The following is a 21,210-nucleotide window of genomic DNA, read 5'->3' as shown; positions in this document are numbered from 1 at the left end:
CTGTATTCTAGACCAATACTCGAAAAGGGTTGAATGTCATTGAAGAAAAGGATAGGCTTTCATCCAGTGGCATTTAGAAGAACGAGAGAACACTTGATTGAAAATTCAAATGGGTCTTGCCTGGGTGGATGCAGTGGGGATGTTTCTTCTTGTGGGAGAATCTAGAACTTGGAGTCCTTGTTTAAAAATAAGGGCTCATACAAGGCAGAGATGAGACCATTTCTTTTCTGTTAGTTGGTTGTGAGTCTTTGGAATTCTCTTCCTCAAAGGGAGGTGGAAGTAGAGTCTTTAAGTATTTTTAAAGCAGAGGTAGATAGATTCTTGATAAGGAAAGGGGTGAAAAGGTTACCATGGATAGGCTGGAATGTAGAGTTGAGTGTACAAGCAGATAATAAGATTTCTTTATTAGTCACATGTACATCGAAACACACACTGAACAAGTTCCGGGGCAGCCCGCAAGTGTTGCCACGCTTCTGGCACCAACATAGCAAGCCCACAACTTCCTAACCCGTACGTCTTTGGAATGTAGGAGGAAACTGGGGCACCTGGAGGAAACTCACGCAGACACAAGGAGAACGTACAAACTCCTTACGGACAGTGGCTGGAATTGAACCCGGGTCGCTGGCGCTGTAATAGCGTTACACTAATTAGTATGCTACCATGCTGCTATTGAATGGACAAGCAGGCTTGAGGGATGGAGTGGCCTGTTCCAGCTCCCTATGCTCATGTGTCCATACTTCACTTCCACAGGTATTGTATTCATTGCATTGCAACCATTGAGCAAATCATGGCTGGATTCCAACCCTTCTGTGGTGAGAAATTTTGCAATTATGCAATATAAGTTTCTGCCTACCAGCCCAAATGTTTTACTTATCTTTGTACCTTTAATAAGAAATTATTTACTGGAAGCTTATTTCAAAAGGTCAATTTTCACACGTGATGACTCAATACAATTTAAAATAAGATCAGAATTACCAATTGTTTGAGCCTCTGGATTGGGAAGGTTGTAGGAGTGACTTGATGGTGGTAAAGGTAGGTAAGTTAATTTCAACAAGTTATGTTAATAAGAATTCCATTAAAAAACTGTTTTCTGTCAATTTACTAAAGTTGGCATCAATCTGTACCCTTTCTCCTGGCTTGTAATATTATGTTTCTAATGTTAGCATCACAACCAATATCAATTTTTTCTTTCCCTAGCTTGATCCACAATATTCACAATACATTACTTTTTACAACACATTTCTCCCCACCAAAATTTATACTGGTATTGTCTACACAAAGTCCAACAAGCTTTCCACGGAGAAGATCTTTCTGAGCCGATGAAGGGAAGGCTGCATGGCAGAGCTAGTAAACCTAGCAACCTGGGTTCAGTCCTGACCTCTGGTGCTGTGTCTGGAGTTTGTTGGTTGTCTCTGTGATCGCTTGGGCTTCCTCCCGGTGTTCCACTTTCCTCCCATATCCCTAAGACATGCAGGTTGGTGGATTAATTGGCCACTGCAAATTGCCCCTTGGGTAAGTAGTAAAATCTGGGGGTGTGGGGCAGCGGGTTGATGGGAATGTGGGAAAGAATTAAAAAATGGGATTAACATAGGATTAGAGTAAACAAGTGGTTGAAGGCAAACTTGGTGGCCAAAGGGTCTGTTTTGTGTTGTTTCATCCTATGACTGTATGAAATTTGCTTTGCAAGTTAGAGAAAATATATTTATTAGTCACATGTACATCGAAACACATCTTTTGCATAGAGTGTTCTGGGGGCAGCCTGCAAGTGTCACCACGCTTCTGGCGCCAACATAGCATGCCCACAACTTTCTAACCTGTACGTCTTTGGAATGTGGGAGGAAACCGGAGCACCCGGAGGAAACCCATGCAGACACAGGGAGAACATACAAACTCCTTACAGACAGCGGCCGGAATTGAATCCAGATCGCTGGCAATGCTTCATCTGCTAGAGAAATAAACTGAGATTTTTGTTTTTATCCCAATCATTGGAAGAAAATAAAGCATCAGAACAGGGAACAACTTAAGGTCTATTTTGTTTGATGCATCCAAACTGAGATAAACAAGCACACCTTTTAATCACCCAGTAGCTCTTTAGATGACAACGGCACCTATCCTTTGCAAATAATTGTCTCTGATTTTGTCTGTGTGGATGAAAATTTCACCATTATATTTTTTTTAATCAACTCTAACACATGATCACTGGATCTGAAGCTGTGCCATGGTGCACTGACTTTTAAGCAATCTGTCTCCAGCTTGGATAATGCATAATCTTCTTTGCTTTACAAAGAATAGTGACTTGCACACTCACTTATTTTAGCAAACTCACTTATTTTAGCAAACTCACTTCCACTGCCATGAGAAATTAAAAAGTTTCCTCCACACATTTGACAAATCAATATTGCTGCAGCAATTAATACGTGTTTCTTCAAAAACCTAAATTCTTCTTGAGAATCCTCAATAAAAAAAATAAATGGGCATGCTTTGTGACAAGTCTGCAGTGTTAGCAAAGTCTGCAACACTCCAAGTGTAGCACAGTATGTGGAGTGGAAGTTGCTTGTGGCACACAGGCACTTGTTCTCTCTCTCTCTCTCTCTCTCTCTCTCTCACACACACACACGGTCAGGCAAAGGTGACATTGCCCACTGCCTCCTTCCCCACTTCCCCCATACCCTCTTTTCTTGACCTCTCACACCCTTCTTCCTATCTCCGACCACCTTTACTCTTAGCCTCCTCTACCCCACCCTCCGATATCCTCCTGCCCTCCCAGAGACCAGCCCTTACACACTCTCTCTTGGTGGGCTCACATTCCCACCCATACTCTGGCCCCTAACTCCAGCTCCTACCTATACTCCAGCCCTGGTTCCTGGTGACCTTTCCCCACACACTCCAGCTACTCGCCTGGCCCTGCTCCTGGCTCCAGGGCACGCTCCAACAGCACGTTTGGCCCTATTTCGTCCACATATTTGACCCTGTTCCAGGTCTTGTTCCATCCACCAATGGACCCTTCCAGGCCCTAATCCGCCCACGCAGTTAACCCCATCACATACCTCACTCTGTCTGCACAGGGCCTCGTTCCAGGTCCCTCTCTGACTCTCTCTGGGATCCCATGCTGCAGCCACACAATAAGCCCCACTTACAGCTCCCTAGCTACATGCTGAGGGCAGATGGCTAAGGCAGAAGCAGGCAAGCATTGTTGGTTTGCTGCGGCCATCTTGAACTGGAATCAAGCACAATATGTAGATTGGATACTGCAGATGTTGGAATCGGGAACCAAAAACAAGCTGCTGGAGGAACTCGGCAGGTCAGGTAGCATCTATGAAGGAAAATATATTTTTTTCTTCCAAGGTGGCGTTGCAGAATTAATTACCCATGAACACTACACTTTTGTTTCAGGAACATAGCCATCTGTCAAATCAAGTTACGCTTCATTGTGAAATAGAACAGACACCAGTATACGGAGGGCAAGGAACCAGTTCTTAAGAAAAATTTGGGCCACCCACATTGTAGCTTAAATATGGACTGTCCCATTAATGAAGGAACATATGGTCACTCTATAGCCTACACTTGTAGTCCCCTGGGTATGGCAGATGATGAACTTAGTGGAGCATTAAAGATGATGAACCAATATGATTGTTCATCCAGAGAGACACTCTCCTTTCCAGGAACAATTCCCAACTTGTTTTGTAAACTACATGCAGAATATTTTTCTTTCAGAATGATGCCCCTTTGGTTCCTGAGATTGTCCATTGTTGTGTTACTCCTTATTGAAATGGATGGACTTCCAACAGGTAAGTGACTGAACACAACACAGAGATGTTAAAGGCATCATTTGTTTTGGATATTTGTGACTAAAAAGAATGCAGTTGAAGTAAATATGTGCTCTGAAGTCATCATATGGACCTTCTTAACTAAGTTGTTAGAAAAAAGTCAGGCAAATATTACAAAAGAGATGTATGGATAGGAAATTAGTTGATGAGCAGGGAGTGGTGTCAGGACAAAAGGAAGTAGGTGAGACTCGATACACGCAGTGAGTCAGTAGTATGAAACAGATTCTCTTCACAAAGTTAACGAGTATGGAAAACTGCATAAGGGGAATACGATTTAATCTTTACAGAAGAACATTAGACTGTAGGAGGTTGGAGCAGCGTTGGCCATTCAGACCCTTGTCCTTGCTCCACCATTCACTAACCTCAACACCATCTTTGATTCTCCTGTCCTATCCTCATATCTTTTGAATCATCCAAGATCTAAAAATCTATCAATCTCAGTTCTGAATGCAATCACTGAGTTAGCACAGCCCTTTGAGGTAGAGAATACCAAAGGTTCACTACCTTCTGAGCGAAGAAATTTGTCATTTTGGTCTTAAGCAACCTCTCCCTATTTTGAATTTGTTACTCTAGTTCTATGAGACCATAGAACATTGGAGCAGAATTAGGCCATTTGGTCCATCGAATCTGCTCCACCATTCGATCATGGCTGATTTACTTTTCCCTCTCAACCCATTCTCCTGCCTTCTCCCCATAACCTTTGATGCCCTTACTAATCAATAACCTATAAACCTCCACTTTAAATGTACCCAATGACTTGGCCTCTACAGCTGTCTGTGGCAATGAATTCCACAGATTCACCACCCTATTGCTGAAGAAGTTCCTCCTCATCTCTGTTCTAAAGGGACGTCCTATTCTGCCCTCTGGTCCTTGACTCCCCCACTAATGGAAACATCCTCTCCGCACCTACTTTATCCAGGCCTTTCAATATTTGGTAGATTTTAGACTCCTCACTAAGGAAAAATATCCTCCCTGAACTTCCAGAATAAACTCTCCATCGTGCCTTCTTGCTCTTACCCACTTAAGTATTTTCTATGTTTCCAAGAGGATACCTCTCATTCGCCTAAACTCTATAAACAGAAGCCTAGAATACTCAATGTCCCGTCATATAACAGACCTCCCATCCCAGGAATCAATCTGTTGAATCTTCATTGCATTCCCTTCAAAGCAAATTTATTATATTTTAAGTAAAGACATCAAAATTATACACAATATTCCAGGTTTAGTCTTAACAAGACCCTATGGGCAGCACAATGGTGTGGTTAATGGAGCTGCTATCTCACAGCCCCAGTGACCTGGGTTTGATCCTGACCTCAGCTGCCTGTGTGAATTCTGCATGTTCTTCCCGTGACTGCATTGGTTTCCTCCGGGCACTCCAGTTTCCTCTCAAGTCCCAAAGGTGTGCGGATCAGTGGGTCAATTGGCCACTATAAATTACTTGGTATGTCGGTGAGTGGTAGGCCCAGCAGGAATTGATGGGAGTAGGGGGGGGGGGCAGGGGGAGAATAAAATGGCACTAATGTAGAATAACGTAAATGGGTGTTTGATGGTCAGGATGAACTTGGTTGGCTAAAGGATGTACTTCTGTACAGCATGACTTTCTGTGATTCTATAACTATACTAAGACATCTTTACTCTTATACTAAGAGTATGTACTAAGACATCTTTACTCTTATGCTAGAATCATTTTGAAATACCATATACCTTGCTAACTGCCTGTGCAGCTGCAGGTCAGTTGTCAGTGTGTTGTGAATAGGATGCCCAGGGCCCTTTGAACGTCAATGTTTCCCAATCTCTCACCATTTAAAAATTATTCAGCCCTTGTTTTTCTGATCTCATGTTTGTCTTTTTTGAACCCTACCTGCCATGTTGTTGCCAACCCAGTCAGCATGGTCTACTTCCTCCTGATGACTCTTTGCATCCTCATAATTATCACACCCACAGTTTAATGTCATCAATAAATTTGATTTATCTGGAAGGTAAATACAATTTATTCAATGGGAAGAAAGTCAAAAGTAAACTGATCTGGTTTTGCATCACAAATGATACAATTACATAAGTGCAGGCTTTACACCATCAAGTCAACACAAGAAAGAGGGAAGTTTATTCAGTAAAAAAAAGTTAATGAAGTTGTGCGAGAACAGGAGTGCTGGTGAATAGATTTCAATTCCTCAAAATAAATCAGAAAAGTCAAATGGTTCAAAATCTGTGGGTGAAATGAAGCATCCAATTCAGTCCTATTGCCCTGTCTATTTGCCAATCGTTGATAGCTACACCTTCAGTTGTGTAGACACCAAGAACAGATCTTCCAGAACAAGTTTTCCACCATTCCGTCGGACTCCCTTTTCCCTCCTTTTCATCCCATGTCCAATTTGCACAAAGTGCCGTTAATTCAAAATTTTGTTCTTGCTGAGCCACAATGGCTTCCAGTTCAACAAAGCCTCATTTTTATAAATTTCATCCTTGCCTCTGCTTACATTTATATGTCAATTTTACAATCCTCCAGATGACTAGGCTTGGTGTCTTGAGTTTTACCACTCACCGTTAGCATTAGTGACCATCTGCTCCTCCAGTTTTGGCTTCCTGAGCACTCCCAATTTTAATGCCCCACCAAATGGCAGAATTGCCTTCAGTTTACAAGGTCTTAAATACTGGAATTCTCTTCCTAAATCTCATTGCCTCTAACTCTTTATCTTCCTTAAAAGCTAGCTGTTTGGTCGACCCTCTTGGCCAGTTACCTTAATATCTCCTTCCCTGGATCACTGTCAAAAATTGTACTTTATAATATTCCCATGAAAAGCCCCAGAGTATTTTTTGACTTTAAAAGCAATATATTAATTATTGTTTTGTTATTTCAATGAAGAGAAAGTAATGATTCGAACTTCCCCAGAGGCTCAATTTGTAATCCTAATTGTTTTCAAATTATATCACTGGCTTGATTTCAGAAATCCGTGCATATTAGTCATCAAGAAGGAGAAGCAGTTGAATTAAAGTGGCAGCTCAGGTACCATATGAGCAAGGAGAACAGTGCTAGCTGACGTTAAATGCTGGTAAATATAAGGTACCGGATAAAGAAAAGAAAAACATACAGTATTCAACAGGACAAAATACCATGAATACTGTCAAGATATAGTTAAAAGACCTCTGGAGTCTTAGGTTCATATTCAACATGTTCAACCAATGCAGAACAGCAAATAACAAAGAATATTTTGCTACAGTGGTAGATGCTGTAATGGTTAGGCGATCTACCTTGTCATAGTTCCACCCAGGTACGAATCTACTTATCGTGTCAATGGAAGTCACAATCAAACTACACTCATGCTCTGGTCAGTTCATATCTCGATTGTTGTGTCTAATCTAGCCATCCAGAAACAATGGTGATTGAAGTGCAAGGTGATCGGAATGTTCAAACACATCCTGGAATCATTATTTTATTTATTTGATCAGGGCTCCTTTCAAAAAAAGAAAATCACCCTCATATCATGTGATAGAACTGATGTTTGTGAGTTCTAGAATTTGACCAGTCCACTTCAAAATATTCAAGAGAATGCTGCAGTGAATAGTGGCAAAGTTGTTGATTGATTGGTGACATCATAATCAGAGTTTGGGGTAACTGGATTTGTCTCATTTTAGTTTTAGATCCATGGATGTTTCCATTTGAATATAATTGTGAAATTCTGAAAAAGAAGCCTTCTTTAGTAGATTTTTAGTGATACGGTAAGACATATTGGCAGCCCACTCCCCATGAGTCCACTTCCCTTTCCCCAGTAAAAAATGCTCAGGCTTACATAATTTAAAAAAGGAAGATAGTTAAGAGCACACATTCAAAGCATGATTTGTAACAGACACAAATACCAAAAAGATTGTTAGCATGTGCAATGCAATCACACACCAGGGATGTTGCTGACAAGCAAATCACTGATTTAACATCAGTACAGCCAAATTGAAGCTCAACTGTACAGTTAAAATCAAAGGTTTAATACGCATTGGGGATCAGGCATTCAGCAATAGTAATGACAACTCATTCACCTTAACTCTGCTATTTAAGAAGATCATTCAGTACCTTCAGGTGATTTCTGCTGGATGTTTTGCTTTGAATTGTCTGGTGCTTTTATGTTGCTGAAATTCACAGAGAGTGCTGAGTTTGGCTTGAATTCCAAGCTTCTGCAGGAATCAGTTGCTTCCAGAGGCAAATGCTTTAGCAGTCATTTTTGTTGAATTGCAACATGACTGAATGAACAGAAGGCAAGAAGAGCAGAACACCCTGATAGAACAGTAGGGAGGAGGATGGGATGGATGCCATATCCATCAAGAATTGTTGCAGAACCATTCACCTGTGCACCTGCAGAATTCAGTAGCAGCTTTCTGAATGAGATTTGCTGAGGTCTGTAGACATAATGAGAATGATGTGCTTCTGTTCATCAAGCTTGTCTTGGGAATAGCTGGAACTGTCCTTTGCATACCAGAGCTTCCCAAACACTGTTGCATAAAGGAAGCTCAGACATCAAACTCAAAGATAGACCTCAATCAGAAGGGTGTGTATACCCTCAATGTCCAGTTGGTGTGCAACCCCACATACCACTTGACACTGAACAGATCCTAGAACTCTGACAGGAGACATAACACCCTCATTCTCTGGAAGTATGTTGAGGTGTCTGCATTTGACGCTCCATGGGAAATGAGGGGGTTATAACTGGATGAGAAACCCATGGCCGTAAATCATGGCCCTTCATTCTGTTGCATGGCCCACACAGACTAGCCAATGTGTGTATAAATGGATGCAGCAGGCAGATAATTTGGATGTTTGGTGTGCTTGAACAATTCTGCCATCTGGGCTGCTTGGAGGAACCTTGCAGACCTCAGCTGAATGAGTTCAAGGTTTGAACTCATTCTGTTAAGCACAAGTTCAAACAGCATGCCACATGCTCCAAAACTTTGTTATCATAAAGGCTCAGGCTTTGCCACTAGGTGTATGGAGAATAGCTGCAGAGCAGGGAGAGAAAGAACATTTTGGCCATGGGGATTCCTCTACAGCCATGGAGCTAAGCGAGCTTTAAGAAAGCAAGCTAGGCCCCCCGTGTTTGGACTAGGTAGGGCATAGAGTGAACAGGGGTGAGGATGTGAGGTGGCGGCACTGGAGTTGTAATATTCGGCCCACTGCCAAGGTTGTTTAATGTTTGCTTTACAGGTTTATGACATCTGTTATGAAGCTGGCATTAAACCAGCAAGAGGATTTGTCAGAAGACAGACTTCTGGCAGCAGTGAAGGAAAAGAATTCTCTTCAGCTATTTTGAAACCGGTTCAGTTCATGGAACAGCATGAACTTGTCAAACCAGTGGGCAGTATTGTGCAACTGCTTACGTACTGCATGAGCAATCCGGAGTCTGCACTGCCAATCCAGAGATCTGAATTCAAATCCCACCATGGCAGCTGTGGCATTTAAAGTCAGTTAATAATCTGGAACTTCAAAAAATTTAGTAATGATGACAACAAAATACTGTCGTGCTGTTAAAACCATTATTGCCCCTCAGGTTGGAAATCTGCCTTTTTTTTTACCTGGTCTGACCTACATGTGTTACGTATGGTTGACTCTTTAAATAACCAAGCAATTAGCAATTAGGGACAGGCAATAAATGCCGGGCCTGCCTGTGACACCCAGATCTCAAATATTTACCTGGTCTGACCTACATGTGTTACGTATGGTTGACTCTTTAAATAACCAAGCAATTAGCAATTAGGGACAGGCAATAAATGCCGGGCCTGCCTGTGACACCCAGATCTCAAATAATGAATAGAATGTGAAAAATTTAGCTGATGTGATAAATGCTCTGGACACTGGTCCTGGGGCCCCCAATAAGTTCAGCAGCAGGAGAGAGTGATGCTTTTGGAAAATGTGTGTTACTGACTGCCTCCACTCTGGAAGCAAGGTCACTGAAAAATCCTTTGCCGAGCTGGAGAATGCAAAACTTGTGCACCCAGAGGGAAAGCTCAGTCACCACTGACTCATTCGCTGAATAAATGTAAATCAAAGATCCTTTACCAACCTGCCCCCACCGAACAATAAAACAACTGACAATACATATCCACAATGGAGACCCTGGAAAATGTGTCTCACTTTCCATTTCTCAGGAGCCATCTCTCAGCGATAGCAACATTGATAATGAAATTCACCACTGGTGTTAGCACAGCCAAGAGAAGGTCTCTCTGCAGGTCGAGATCTCAAACCCACCACAACACTCATGTTTACAGGCAGTACTAATCACTGGTGTTGCTGCAAAATCCTCCTAGTCCACTGGTGCGTTAAGCAAACCAGCATCATTGTACTCTCTCACAAAAGCCCTTTCGACATCTCTGACAGCCAGGCCACATCGAGCACATGCCTGACACCAGGTACCTGAAATACACACTAGATTTCACCATGTCAGGAGATTTCCAGGAGAATTGAGTAAATGCTTCAAACATTTAACAGCTTTATCAGCTTGAGGCAGACTCTTGCCTACGAATTAGCAAAATGGAGAAGAAACACTAAGGAAGGTACTGAACGCTGACTCTCTTCAGGAACTAGTGAAAATTGGAACTGAAAAATCAAAAACAAAACTGCAGATGCTGCAAATCTGGAATAAACATAGAAAATGCTAGAAACACTCAGCATGCCAGGCAGCATCTGTGGAAGGCAAAACAGAGTTAATGTTTCAGGCTGACTTGAGTGAAGTGAAAAAGGGAGATGTTGTGCCACACTGCACACATAGTCCATGCATCTGACTGATTGAGCACCTTCTGTACCACCTGTGGATCATGCATGGGACTGGAGTAAAATCAAGTCACCCTCCAATCTGGGGATCTGCCTGAAAATCTAATAATCATGGTGCAGTAGATTGAGTTCATATCGCATGATGGCAAGTTTTGAAACGTCTGAATAATTTAGGGCCCAACATCAAGGAAAACAACCTGGCAAATATTATTGAACCAAGATATAACTCTGCCAAGCAGAGATGTGAATGCACACTTCGATAAGAAGGCCAGAGAGGAGGTCCAAACAAGGGAAAGGGCTGCATGGGAGAGCAGCACTGAGATAGTACGAATGTGAAAAAAATGCTAAAGTAAACAGGAAGGCACCAGTGAGGAAAGACAACAGACTGGTGAAGGCCCTGTTGAATTTAGCACATGATGTCCTTATCATATTTTATTTCCATTTGCTAGCTGTGATGATAGACTGACAGGATGTCAGATGGGAAAAGCAGGGGCCATCGGCAATAATCACCAGTATTTGGAAGAATTGGGGATTGGTGACTCAAGAGTTGACATTCAGGGGAGATAGTTGACCAATCACAGGTCAGGAGATGAATGCCTCCCAGTGATATCACGGTGGTGTCTGAATGAAGCTTTGACGAGCTCAGTGAACATGTTTATCCTGATCCACAAATGATGCTCTGAATATACTTCCTTTCTGCAGCTAGCTGCTCCTATCTCCATAATCCTGCTGCATTTCCTGAACCCTGGAAGATCCATTAAAATTGGGCTCCCAGCTGCAGTGTGGGAACTGAACAATGGTAACAATGTCATAAAATAACAGCTGGTGCATGCTGGCCAGTTTGGGGGTTGTATTTTATGCTTTTTAATTATAACTACCCCACCTCTGCTTCCAGTCAAACTACTCCTGTCCATCATGGGAGGAATTAATATCAGTGCCTAGCAGTCATAGCTCAAGGCATACCCAAGTATGATGATGAAGAATTGTCCCTCATTTGTTCAAATTATAACACGTGGGACATGTGCAGGCACCAGCTCTTGTAATTTGACCCTGAACTCAAGCAACTGTAGCCTAATTTTGATTATATCTTTTATTCATAGTTATTCCAGTCTGAATTTCATAAGTTTGGTGATTAAACCCAAAACCAGAGGGCCAAGATCTATTGGTATCTGAAACCTAAGTTGCATGCTTTTAATCTGAACTTCCAATTTTATATCTACTCTCACAAGACGTTGGTTGTGATGAGTAAATCCTGGTGCAATGCCCAGGGTCAGGGATTAATTGGACCAAGGTGCTGGAGGAAAAGTGGTAGAGTGTAACGCGAAAGGGGAAATAGATGGTGGGGCAAAATGAAAAAAGGCAAGAGGGGAGGCAGGTATTGAGTGGGGAGGATAAACAGTGATTAAAGGAAGGGAAAGGGAGGAATTAAGGAAAGGGGAAAGAAGTGGAGTGGAGGGAACAGAGAGGAGGTGCAAGTGCAAGGAAATGATTTGTATTGGAGAAGGATGGGGCTTTTTGATTTTCCATGATTGGTTTCTGACGTGGAGCAGTGCAATGTAGTTTCATCATGAGGGAACTAATACCTGGAAATCTGAAATAAAAATAGAAAATGCTGGGAATTATCAGCAGATCATGATGATAGGTCAGAGATCCAAAACGTTAACTCATTTTCTTTCTCTGCAGATGTTTCCTGACCTAATGAATGTTTCCAAAATTTTCTGCTCTTATTAACACACTTCAGCTCCTCAAACGCCAGCATCCTGCTATTGGCAGGGTTTAAGAAGCACAGTGATTTGTTTTTTTTTAAGAATGGAAGCAAAAAACGTTCTGCTAGAACTTCAGGTGCTTGGACAAGATAAGGGAGCTGAAGAGTGAGGGAGGGGGACAGAGCTCCAGATGTCTGCATTTATAACCTTTGCTCATTGTTAGTGTGCTCATGGTGGTATTAGGTACAGAACCCCCAGTCATACATGAATATGTATATAAAATGTGAGGAACAGCCATACAGCACACATTAGCTCTGCCCATAATATCTGTCCCTTCAAGTACAGTCAAATTTAAATTCCTCTGCATTGTTCATCGTAAGCTTCAGCTCTTATTCCTTGCCCTCCCCATGATAAAAACTGATGTTTAAAGAATCTGTCTGTCTGAAAGAAACTTCTGCCTGTTTGGTCAAGTGCTGTCAATTGAAATGAGCTGAACAACCTATGCAGCCAACTAACTATCCAGCAACACCCCCTGTATTAATAATGTAGTCAAGTTCTCTAAATGATGCAATTTTGTTGGGGACTTTTCATGAGTTTAGTGAATGGTCCACCTCCATATACAGATTCTGAGGAAGTCCAGAGCAATCTGATGAAGCAAAATGTTGCACAGGAAGCTACCAATAGAGTGGACAGAGTGTATAAAGAGACGAGAAAGGTGAGTAATTATCTTGGAAACACTACCCTTAGGCTGGCTTGTGACGACTTATTTGATTTAAGTAACTTATTTGATAGAACCAGTTCAGATTTAGTATCACTGATCATAGTTTTATACTGATTGAACGGCAAGTGAACTGCTAATAATCAGAACCAAATCATTCCTATTTCGGCTTTGCTAATCAATCCTTAAGGTTATTAAAGTATAATTCCATGTGCTTGCCTTTCCTTAATCTACTCTTAACTACCAGAAATGTACAATTTCCTGGTTCATTTGCTTCATCAGTTCTGCTCCCTCTAGGCACTTTCACCCTCCCATGTATTAATTATATGACACTTATCTGGAAGCCATCAGCACATGTATTAAAATTAAGAGAATTTTGCATCATTTGTGAAAGATTTAAAGAACATGAAACCTCAAGTAAAGCCCCTGGTGAATTCTCACTAGTGAAGGTTTATTTTTATTTATTGATCATTAATTAAATAGCCCTGAAATCAGCATTTTCCCAAAGCGTTCACTACTCATTCCCATTATGAGGAAAGAAATTGCATTTTTTTATTTCAGTGTCAGATAATAATCTGTTAAATAAGATTAGACTTGTACCTCTGCAAAATCCAATCATTTGGTTCCAGGCTTGCGCAGGTACCTTTCTGAACATCAGCAATAGTCCAATCAAGCATTGAATTAAATCCTTTTCAAAAAAATAGACCTGGACTCTTTTGGCAATAATTTCTACAATGGCTCACATTAATCTTCCTTTGCCTGGAAGCCACTTCTTTGCTGATTCTGTATTTTTGTAGGTGTCAGTACACCAATCAAGAAATTTTCTGTCATTGTGAAGTCTCAGAGAGTTTGAAATTCTCAGTGTACAGAGCATCAAAAGGCAGTAGACTCGACGAGAAGAACTCATCCACTCACTATGTGTTGAAAGTCCAACACCTTAGGTGGAGGGCATTGAGTGCTGCAAGAAGTGAGCAGGGGAGCGCCTGTGGATTTCGATAGCCTTTTACCTCAATTTGTCAAAGTACCTCATGAGTAAAAAGTGGGGAGAGACTAAGGATTGAAAAACTACATCACCTAATGCCTAATAGAAGACATTTGACAAGATGTCTCTCAGTGCAGTGAAACTCAAATAATCCAGTATCTGACCATTTGAAAATCCCAATGGTCTGGTATCTGGCTCCTCAGGTAGTATTTTCCGTGCTCTTGCAACTCGCCAGGGCCCTGCTTCCCTCAATCCCTTCCACTCCCCGGGCTCCAGATCCCTGGCTCCTTTCCACCCACCGGGGCCTTCTAACAATGGGGTCCCAGTTCCTGTACTCCCTTCTAACTCACTGGGGCCCTACCTCCAGCATCTCCTCTGCCTCACCAGGACCCTGGATCCACACTCCCTTCTGCCTCACTGAGGCCCCCTTCAGCTCACTGCGGGCCCATTTCCCACGCTCTCTTCAGAGTGACTAGGGTCCCGTTTCCCATGCTCCCAGAAAACCTACCAGGTTCACTGGGAAATCTATCATAAAACAATGTAACATCTAAAACACGTTAGTGTATTAATATGAGTAACATCCGATAGAACAGAAAATCTGGCAGTTCAGAAACACCAAAGTCCCAAGCATGCCAGATTATTGAAATTTATATAATTTGTATAATAAGGTTGTTGTAAAACTATATTGTTCAATCTGATCATATCATAATAATCTTGCAGAAACAGAGGGCTTTTGAAAGCATCTGAGTAATCACAAGCTGCAGATTTGTTCAACTTATTTGTAGCTGTCATGAAACCCATCAGATTGTTCTTTCCTCTTTTAGTGGCAGAAGTAATGATAATGCATCCCTGGCAGCTTTACATCGCCTGACTTTCTTCAAGCAGGTTGCCGCAATGAGCAGGACTGTTGTGCAAAGTGCTGATAATGTGGAGACTTCACTGAGACTCAACCAACACCAGGTTGATGTGCAAGGTCAATGGGTGATCAATATAACAGGTCAGTTTAAAAAATGTTTCAGGCACATAACAAATAGGAGTGGCAATGGGCCATCTGGCTTTTCAAGGCCGCTCTGCTATTCATCACGATCATTGCTTATCTTTTATCTCAACACTATTTTCCAGCACTCTCCTTTGATTCCCTTAATGAACAGAAATCAATCAATCTGCATTTTTAACCTACACAATGACTAAGCCCACACAGCTGTCTGGCGTAGAAAATTCCAAAATTCAACGTCTTCTCAGTGAAGAAATTTTTCCTCATCTCAGTCCAACATGGCCTACTTCTTATTCTCGAACAGTACCCACTAGTCCTAGACTCCTCAGTCAGGGGAAACATCCTCCCTGCATCTGGCCTGTCGAGCTCTTTAAGAATCTTGTAAACTTTGAGATCTCCTCCTATTCTTCTAAACTCTAAAGAATACAATCCCAGTCCTCTCAATCTATCACATGGAAAACCCACCATCTATGGAAATGCACTCCCCCCCCCATGGCAAGTAGGTCCTTTCTTAGATAAGGAGACTAAAGCCATACACAATACTCCCGTGGTCTGGTCTCACCACAACCATATACTATTGCAATAAGATTTCCTTATTCCAGTGTTCTTATTCTCTCATTATAAAGGCTAACATACAATTTGCCCTTCTAATGACTTGCTGCACCTGCACATTGACCTTCAATAGCTTGTGTACAGGCACAACTGCGTACCATTAAATATCAACACTGTCCAGTCTCTCACCATTTAACAAATATCTTTCTTTTTTGTTATCTGCACAAAAATCTCTTTAAATATGGACCACTATCTGTCTCCTCTCATGCCTTTCAATGCATTCTCCCAGTCAAACTCTCCAGACATGCCTTCATAGTTTCCATCGTTTAGATTTAAGACCTTAAATTCACATTGAAATATATCACTTTCAAACTCAATGTAAAATTCCAGCAATATTAAGGTCGTTCTCCCCCAAAAGCTTCTTGACAAAAAGCTTGTCAATCAACCATTTCTCATTGCACAAAACAAAATCTAAAATAGCCCTTACCCTAGCTAGTTACTCAAATACATTGCATGAATTCATCTTCCACCTTACTCCATCAAATTGGATTTGTCCTAGTCTATATGCGGGTTGAAGTATCATATTGCCCCTGTTATATGCACCTCTAATCTCCTGATTTATACTGTGCCCAATATTACAGCTACTATTTGGAGGCCTATATATAATACCTACCAGTGTTTCCTGACCTTTGCTTCTTTTTGCTTGACTGAAATTGATCTAATTCTACATCATGATCTGTCATACCACTATCATTTCTCACCACTGCATGAATCAGACCTTTTTGCTTTTCCTTCCTAACTCTCAGCTTTGTTGCCACATGTCTGTTAGAATAGACACAAGAGAGACTGCAGTTGCTGGAAATCTGGAGCAACACACAGAATGCTGGAGGAATGCAACGGGTCAGGCAGGATCTATGGAGGGAAATGGACAGTCGACGTTTCAGGTCGAGACCCTTCATCAGGACTGGAAAGAGAGGGGAGATGGCCAGTATACAAGGTGGGGAAAAGGGTAGGGCAAGAGCTGGTAGTCTCCAACCTGAAGGCATGAACGTCAATTTCTCTAACTTCCGGTAACCACTCCCCACTGTCTGCTTTTTATCCCCCTTTATCCCACCAGTCCCATCACCCCTTCCCTTTCCCCTGCCCTGCCCATCACCCACACGTTCCTCCCTCCAGTTCCCCTCCTCACCTCCTTCCCTTTATTCCACGGTCCACTGTTCTCTCCAATCAGATTCCATCTGTTTCAGTCCTTTGTCACTTCCATCTATCACCTCCCAGCTTCTTACATTATCCCCACTCCCCCCCCCCCCTCACCTGCCTATCATCCCCCTCACCTGGATCCACCTATCACCCACCAGCTCTTGCTCCACTCTTTCATACTGGCTATCTCCCCTCTTTCTTTCCAGTCCCGATGAAGGGTCTCGACCCGAAACGTCGACTGTCCATTTCCCTCTGTTTGACCCGCTGAGTTCCTCCAGCATTTTGTGTGTTGTCTGTAATAATACCCATTTCCTCCTATTTGTGCCATTAACTCGTTTGCCTTATTGTGAATACGGTAAACATTCAGATACAATGTAATTAACTTGTTTCTGTACTTTAATCCGCTTTGCTGTTCAACTTTGTTTTTGCCATCTATTTATTTCACTTGCTACTTTTCTAACTTCCCCTTCCTGCATTATCTTTCTCCTTTCTGAATTCCCTGTGAGGTTTCCATCACCTGTCGGACTAGTTTAAACTCTCTTCAATAGCACCAGTGCATCCCTCCTTTTTCTGCACATGTTAGCACATGGAGTAATCCTGAGATTACAATCTTGGAGGTCCTGCTTTTTAATATTTTTCCCAGCTCCCTAAACTCTGCCTGCAGGATCTCATTCCCTTTTCATCCTATTTTGTTGGTGCCAGTATGGACCAGGACCACTGACTGTTCACACTTTCCTCTCAGAATGCTCTGTAGTTGTTCGTCGACATCCTTGACCCTGGCACCAGGGAAGCAACATCACGGGGTCATTTCTACTGCAGTAAAACAGCAGTCTGTCCCCTTAATTATTGAACCCCCAATCACTATTGATCTCTCATTCCTCTTCCCCACTCCTGCCACCCCATCCCACCCCTATGGAGTTGAGCAACTTGCAGCAACATGTTCCTGGATCTGACTACAGACCTCCAAGGAACCATCTCCCTAACAGAGTGAGATTGATTCAGAGGACTCCAGCACTAGCAGCCTTATCCTCTCAGTCAGTCCAATGGTCACCCATATCCTGCTCATGCTTAAGCTGAAGTGTGACAACTTCCCTAAACATTCTGTCGTGAAGTTGTCAGCCTTACAGATGCACCAAAGTGACTTCAGCCACTGCTTCAGATCCAAAACATGGATCTCAGCTGGAGACACTTCATGCATATGTAGTTGTCTGGATCACTCTATGTATCCAGGACCTCCCACATACTGCAGGAGGTACATTCCCCTTGGCCAGTTGTGCTCACCCTCACTAATAACCTACCCAATGTCAAAGTGTCGGAAAAGACTTACCACCACCTGTCTGACTTGCACCAGTGTCGCCCAAACCCCTCACACTGAAAGCTGTTGCACTCCAAGGACCACTATGTAAAGATCAGACAGCAGGTGTCTCAAAGAGTTTGGGCACATCTGAAATATATATTGGTAAAACTTTCTCTTAAGCTGGTGTACCTGTGTTTTCTAAACTACCTGCCAAATAGAGCCAGGAAAGCAACTTTCTTGTTCTCTGCTAATACAATTTTTTATTCTATAAAATGTGGTCCTGGTCAAAATCTATACTTTAGGCTGAGAAAAAGGTGACAGAATGGGGATTAAATTGGGAATTAATTTGGGTTATGTAGATTGGGTTGTTAAATCTAGGAACAAATTTTAAAATATTCCCAGGAGAGGATGAATTTCAGGATGGAAGCTGTCAATGATGGTCAAAATTATAAGTGCCTTCACCAGTGTTGTAATCCCCAAGCAGCAACATAATATTTACATTTCCAGAACTAATCTGTGATCTTACACTCCAGGAAACGTCGTAAATCTGTCATGAATTCACTAAATATTCCACTTGACATTGATACTTATGGTAAATATAAATCCATTAAATCCATTATCAGTCTCAATAAAATGTTTGTGTCTCCAGATGCTTCCGCTTATCAGAACTTGTTCCACAGATCATGCAACTCAAAGTGACCTGGACAATATGCCACATACCACAAATTGTTCAGGGGTTGTCCAGCTTTCTGTTTGTAAGAATGACTGTTGGTCCAACCGATAAAGAGCCATCAATTCCATGTGCAACAACAGGTAACTTTAGTGCAAGTTTCATTCAATTATGGACCTAGATAAATTACAGCTTAAAAAATAAGGAAAGCAGGTACTTAAATGAATGATAAGATTATATGGGTTACATAAAAATGGAATCAAATGAAATAAACTATTAACAATCCTTTAATTACATAATCTACAGAAACTGTTTGAATAGTAACAGTGATAGTTCTGCAGTCAACAACAACCTGCATTTAATATTACCTTAAGCACTGTAACCCCAAGGCATTTCTCAGAAACACTATCAAACAAATTCTGACACACACACCCAGTTAAGGAGATAATAAGATGCAACCAAAGACTTGGTCAAGCCAATGGATACTCAAGAGGTGTGGGCGGCAAGAAAAATCAGCCTTAGGCATTGGTGGGAGGAAGAACGTGGGGATCTACAGATGTCCAGAATTGGAGCACAGATTGCAGAGGATTAGAGTGTTGTAGAGGGTAACACCATTGAGGGAGTGGGAAAATAGATTAAATAGAATCCTGGTCAAGGGGAAGTCAGCCAAGACAGTTGTAGCAAGGGCTATTGATCAGTCATTGGGGCCACTATCAAAACAATGTTTTTAGAAGAGATACATGGATGTAGAATCTTACAGAGTTATGGATTAAGAGTAATAGGCATAGAGAGAATGACTTACATAATACATGATGCTGTTATAGACTTTAAATTCCAGAAATTCCCTTGGAACTAGTCCTGTCCCACCACCATAATAACATTATACTTTAAGTAAATAGCCAAAAACATATCCAGCATAAATCAAGGATAACTCAGATATGGATATCTGTGGAAGTTAAGGAGAGCGACACACACAGGCAAACAGGATGCCAGAGGTTAGGATGCTAAATGATTCAGAAACACATCATGAAATATATGTGTAATGAAGGTTGAAACACAGTGACAGATTGTGGTTAAAAGATGATGAAGACATGGTGATAAATGTAAATCCTGCCTTACATTGTCAATATCTTGAGCAATTTTAGAACATTAGTGAAACTCTTTGTTGGTGCTAAGTCACAAGTAGACTGGAATCTCCCTCAGATGCCCCCTCTCCAATTAGGAAAGGCAGGCTGAATTCTGACCCACTTTCCCAACCTCCCATCCTCCCTAGAAGAATTCAGGATGTACTGGGCTGAATCTCATCAGCTACAAATTCTAATGCAAATTTTGGCCAACGGCCTCAGAAGTTCATCCTAGAATCACCTGAACATCACTGAACACTGAAACGGCTGTAAACCATATTTGCTAGCCATCCCAGCTATACAAATCAACAAATGTTATGATGAAGCCCTGATACATGTGTCAGCCACTGTGGTGGACATGTTTTGTATATTTCCCAAAGGCCTAATGAATCTATAATTAATAAGGAACACCAAGCATTCCAGAACTTCAGGGAAATGGCTGTGGTTTCCAAAATCAGATTGTTAACTTGTTGGGACTTTCTGCCTTACTGACAAGAGTATGACAACAGCCCAAGGTTGACAATTAACCAAAGGAGTCAATGTTCCAACCTGCCACAGTCAGGAAATCTGCCCTCTGATCAGTTCAATGACAGATTGAAGAAAGATATTGGGAAGTTCCGATCATTGTCCAGGTATCACTAGCTACAGAGCACAGAATGCAAGAGGGTTAGCTGAACTGAGGTATAAATCTATTGAACATCTGCCTGTGAAAGGTGAGAGTCCTTCCAGTTTTTTTAGCAAAAATATTTGCACATTGCAAAAGACTGTGGACCTTCCCATACACATTTATCATGTCACCACTAGATACTTGAAGCAAACACAGACTCTAAATTCAGACTCATTTTGAGCTTTTTTCTGTTGATACATAGATGTGCCAATTTAACTGTTTCCTAGGGATTTTATTTCCAATTTTATTATAAGAGAGAAAAGTGCAACAGTGAAGGACTCCCAGTGAAATACTCCCTGCCTTGTTTTATGAGGCATGGAACTAATTTCTGTCTTAATTTTACATTTATATGACTGCAGATATAGACACCGGAGTCAACGTTGATATTTTCCTTCTGTTCACTTCCAGGAGGATTCCCCATCTGGGAATACCCAACATGCATTTTACCCATTGGATGGATTTTCCCTTCCAAAGGGCTGGATAGAGGGGAAACTTTACTTTGGATTCCCTCTGCTACTGGTAATTATTGTTGCTATTCTAAATCAATCAGACAGCACTCAATTGCTTGCATTGGAGAAAAGGATTGTATTTCAGATACCAACTTATTTCCTGTAATGAAAATATTTTAAAATTAGTTCTTTATTCTTTCCTGATTCAGCAGCAGGAGGTATTCGCAAACAAAGGAGACACTATACGCGTATTAAAGGTTATAAAAAATACTC

At 41.6% G+C, this 21,210-nt stretch overlaps 1 pseudogene; it reads left to right on the top strand.

Annotated features, from left to right (window-relative positions):
- Positions 1–916: 916 nt before the first annotated feature.
- LOC127581502 (eosinophil peroxidase-like) overlaps positions 917–21,210 on the top strand; it is a 43,485-nt pseudogene continuing 23,191 nt past the window's right edge.

The sequence above is a fragment of the Pristis pectinata genome, chromosome 21, assembly GCF_009764475.1.
Source record: "Pristis pectinata isolate sPriPec2 chromosome 21, sPriPec2.1.pri, whole genome shotgun sequence".
Taxonomy (NCBI): Eukaryota; Metazoa; Chordata; class Chondrichthyes; order Rhinopristiformes; family Pristidae; genus Pristis; species Pristis pectinata.
The sequence above is the reverse complement of the archived record's forward strand: the minus strand, read 5'-3'. Positions and strand labels throughout refer to the sequence as shown.